Source organism: Macadamia integrifolia, chromosome 11, assembly GCF_013358625.1.
Source record: "Macadamia integrifolia cultivar HAES 741 chromosome 11, SCU_Mint_v3, whole genome shotgun sequence".
Classification (NCBI taxonomy): Eukaryota; Viridiplantae; Streptophyta; class Magnoliopsida; order Proteales; family Proteaceae; genus Macadamia; species Macadamia integrifolia.
Genome location: NC_056567.1, coordinates 32,553,264 through 32,558,289, shown reverse-complemented (window position 1 = coordinate 32,558,289; position 5,026 = coordinate 32,553,264). Strand labels below are relative to the sequence as shown.

General features: G+C 38.9%; 1 pseudogene; it reads left to right on the top strand.

Moving 5' to 3' along the window:
* The first annotated feature begins 3,419 nt into the window (after positions 1 to 3,419).
* Positions 3,420 to 4,175, top strand: LOC122093106 (annotated as a pseudogene).
* The last annotated feature ends 851 nt before the right edge of the window (positions 4,176 to 5,026 follow it).

The following is a 5,026-nucleotide window of genomic DNA, read 5'->3' as shown; positions in this document are numbered from 1 at the left end:
ATTCATCAAACTGCATTAATATTGATGCGGGTGAGCATTTATACTTGTTTCTATTTTATTGATTGTTGTGGATGCGCGTGTGTGTGTGTGTACCCCTCACTAGGCTTCGTGGAAGCTCACTTCATTTGTTGCACCCTTTTTAGATGGTGGAACCAGTGCTGAGGCAGGCTTGGGACTTCGGTGGCAATGGTGAGGCTTGTGTCTATGAGACACCATGTTGATGGACGTCACTTCTTTATTTTCAATCATTTATCCTAACAATCCAAGTCTTCTGACAGGATATTTCACCATAGCGTCATCATCATCTAACCGGTAGTAACTATCACACAGAGTTTACATACAATACAACTAACTAAATGTCAACAATGACATTATAGCCACAACAACCTTACAATAATTCGATTCTAGATTAGCTACCGGTTGGTAAACCGAGAAAGGAAAGGCATGTTGGAGTTAAGCAAGCAAGTAAAATACTTATCTTCATTGTGTAGGCGAAGTGAGTTGGTTGAAAAACTACAGCACACACTAGCAGCATGCTTCAAAATGGATGCATGCGCATTAGCGCAATGGTGCTCTATGATCAGCTTTACTCCTCCCAAGTGCTTGCTGGCTACGCTAACGTGCCCTTCGTTGGGCACTAACTAAATTACATGAATGGATCGCTCTGTCCCAAGCTTGAGCCCTTTTATCCCTGGACAACATTTCTTTCTCTAGGTCTGAAACTTTTAGAGCTATTTTGCAGTTTCATCCATTTTTTGACGCCGGCCGAAAAGATTCTTAGTGGCAGAATCCGTGCATGGGAACATCGACCAAAATCAAATGATGCAGATCGAGCCTCAACCATTGTTGGGAAATGCATTAATGAGACTCTTAAGGAGGCTACTTTTCAGCACATTCATGAGGAGACCAACCCGCAATGGTCCAATTTGGAGGATCATGAACAAAACATTGATCATGATCGTATGGTGCAGATTGAATCTCAAATAAATGTATTATTTATAATCTTGTAATTGATCATAATTCAAATGAATTTTGGTACATTACGATTATCATTTAGTGAATCACCAGTAGTAGAGTAAAGTTTACAAATCTTATATGTGTACTCTGATTTTAGTTGTGATTTTGGTGGCATTATGGATTGGGGTATTGTATCTGTGATCCTGGAGGGTTAGGTTGACTGGATATGGGTATCCAGTACAGCATACCTTGGCCTGGAGGAGGTGGGGTGTGATAGTTACCTAGTAGGACTAACCCAAGGGAGTAGCGTAGTTGGTGAGCAACAAACTTGGTACAAATCGTAAACTCGGATGTCCTAAGTTGGACTCCCACTAGGCACACCTTGGGCCACTCACATGGGGGTGTTTAGTGCTCTTCACTGCTTTTAGTAAAAGTTGAATAGTTCTCATTCAACCTTGGTATGACTCGGTCTATGAGGTTGAGGGGTCAGTATGGGCCCACGGGACTAGTCAGGCCGAAGGCTTGGATACCTATCGTTAGCCAAAAAAAAAAAAAAAAAAAACCTAGTAGGATTCTCCCAAGAGTTATCCTAATAAGAGTGAACTACTTGTCAAAATAGGACTCTCCTCAACCTCCTTACTTCATTCACTACCTATAAACATCGAGGTAAGAACCCCAAAAAAAGGGGATGGATCATTTTCATAATAAACTCTCTTGAGTAACTATTGTGGAAGAAATCTGACTTAGGCATTGGAGGGTCCCCAATCGGGTCAGCCCGACTCTCCTTTGTATACTCTTCTGTGCAGGTCTAGCATGGAGTACTAGGTCTTGCGAGGAAGACCACCCGATCAATTTATATAGCATCAGGGAAGTATCCCACAGAAAACATAAATAATACAACAAGGGTTGGGGTATGTCCCATGGTCTGAAATGATAAACAAAAAATTAATGAAACAACAAAAAATGAAATAGAAGAAGAGAAGAGGGAGATGGTGATGCGGCTATTGTGGTTTGGAGAGGGAAATAGGGGCTGCAACCATTAGACAGAAGAGGGATAAGAACAAGGAGTTAGCCTCGAATTGCATGCTGGGAGTTTTTGTTCTATGGAGAATAAAATGAGGATGGGTAGTTGCAGGTTTTGGCCAAGAGAAAAGAATGGAGATTGGTTTCAGGTTTCAGGTTTCATGTTTTAGCAGAGGGAAAAGAAGAAGAAGGGAAAAGATGGGTTGATAGTTTTCGCTGAGAAGAAGAGATGTGATTCAACCATGGAATAGATAGAGAGGAGGAGAAAAAGATTAGGGTCTAGTTTAATTAGATTTTTGGGAATTAGGGCTAATTTTTCCATCAACTATTAAGTAAAATTAAAATTACTAAACAAGCATGATTAAACTAAATTAAGAAAATAAATTATGATTAAATTAAATTAAATTAAACTCACTTACTAAAACTAAACCAAAATGAACCGATTAATTTAAACCAAACTAAATTGATCCTAAACCAAATTAAATTGAATCTACTAATTCAAACCAAACCAAATAAATTAGTCGACAAGCCTAGACCAAATTAACTAAAAATAAATTAATCTAGCATACAATTATTTTAATTAGGTAGTTAGTCTATTATTCACATAATTAAAGCTAAGGAGGAAAAATTACTCAAATCTCAGCTTTAATCAAGAAACAAGGGGAGATAACCATTGTGCTTCAAGCCCCAAATTGAACTGAATCAGAAAAGATTTTCAGGCTCAATGAAGGATTACACACTAAAATATTTGTACTTAGAGGGATTTTTTTTGTTTAGGGAGATGAATTAGCCAAAACTTTAATGGGGTCATTCATTCTCCAAAATTTTCTCCTCCTCAAGGAAGTGGGAGAGGGGTCTCTATTTATAACCAAGGGAATATGGTGATCTCTATTTCGTTTCCAATATGTGACTAAAACATTGAGGGCTTTGTCAAAAAAGAGTTGCTTTTGGGCAAAGGATGCTAGGCGCCACATGGCATTCCCATATTGCTTGGAATGGAATCTAAACCTTAATTTTTGGGTCAACTTCCGAGAGTTGTATCTTTAAAACCGTTGATCAAAATTCGACATGTAATATGTTGCTGAAAATCTCATTCCGAGCACTATCCATTGATGTAAGACATAAATGTTGTCTCAACTGAGAACCTTAACAAAAGTGCACATAAAGTAGGGACCCTAATCATGTAGTAAAACGGGGAATTGGGAGTCGATTGGCATCATTCTCGTGTCAAAGTGTAGTGTCCAACTTAAAGGAACAAACAACACTAATCCACAACGTCAAAGTCCATTTTTGAAAACATTTTCCATTAAAAGTTCATAGGGGAAAAACAGTCATTTTCACCATGAATTCAAAATGTCTCCAAGTATATTACATCTAACGAGTAATTCCTCTTAGTGTCATCATTGCCGGGGTGACAAAATTCGGTGTTTACAATTTTAATGACTCCAACGAAGTTGAGAAGAGTGGAGAGCAACATCAAAGGGTGGTATGTATGCATCTTGGGCTACGCTGAGCAGAAAAGTAAGCGTGTCATGTGTCTCTTCGGTGGCCCAATCTCTAAGGAGAAGGTTCAGGACAAGTATAAACAGTACTGGACCTTCTTCTGCCGACCTAAGGAGATCGAGATGGTGGCGAAGGTTCCAGCCTTCGTTGATGCTTTCTACAACCTTGTGACGGACATCTAACAGTGGGGATGGGGACAATCTTTCCATTTCTCCCCCTTCTGTCCCTAGGAAGTCTCACAAAGAAGCCACCCACTTCCATGAAGAGATGGTCATTGACCTGCTCGAGGTAAAGCCAGGAGATCGTATTCTTAGTGTCGGTGGTCCAAACAGTCTTGATTCTCTTTGTGAGTTTGTCTGTGGAAACTTCCTGGAGATGCCCTTCTCGAAAAACAGCTCCTATGGGGCTTACTCAATCGAGGCAACCTAACATGCCCAAACCTGGAGGAGGTGTACTCGGAGATCTATAGGGTTTTGAAACCTGAATCAATGTATGTGTCATATGAGTGGGTAATGACCGATAGGTACAGGGGAGAGGACCCAGAGCATGTAGAGATCGTCAAGGGAATTGAGAGAGGGGATGCGCTGCCTGGGTTGAAGAGGTACGATGAGGTTGCAGAAATTGCAAGGATGGTTGGATTTGAGGTGGTGATCAAGAAGGCTTGGGCCAAGCCCTTATCCCAACCCTGGTGACAAGTGAGTTGCAGAACAGATCATAAACATCGGTGTAGAAATCCATTATGCAATTACGATTGTAGTGAAGTGGTAAAATTGTGTCTTTGCTGCATCAAGTGCTGTAAGTATATCCAATTTCTCGTTCACCATGACTTATTGAGAGATTAATGAAATATCAACCTTGAAATGACCTGAATAAGAGATCAGTCAATACATCCAATCCTTTTCTTTAGGGATTTGGGTGTTTTGCAATAAGAGGAACAAAATGGTATAATTGTCGTTTCAAGGGTAGGTTGTTTTCCATTAAAGGGTAACATGGTCTTTTGAGGTTTTGAATGAACAACATACTAACATCGTCATAGTTAGGGGAGGGGGCATAATTCTTACAAACCATTGGATCCATGTATAATTTCGGCAAAGTGCAGGGGAGGGGAGGTGTAATTTCCCCCGAAAAAAGATAGAATTAGCCATTTAGGTTGTGTTTGGTAGCCAAGAGAAGAAAAGAAAAGAAAAAAGTACATGAGAAAACATGAGAATTTTTCTTGGGTTAACAATTTTTCTTTGCACTTTGTATGTCTTCACCCAAGAAAATATTCCCTTTTTCAAATTCAAAATTCCTTTTGGGAATTGTAAAATTTCTTTTACTACCCCAAAAATTTTCTTGCAAAAAACATAAGAAAACATAATAAGACAAAAAGTGAATGATTACACAATGATTTCCTATGTGTCTATCTCTCTCTTAAAATTCATTTGTTTTTGAATTTTTTTCTTTTCTTTTCTTTTCTTCTCTTAGTAACCAAACATACATACTCTTTTTATTTTTTCACCATTTATTCTCTTTTCTTTTCTAGATTCTTTTTTCTTTTCTT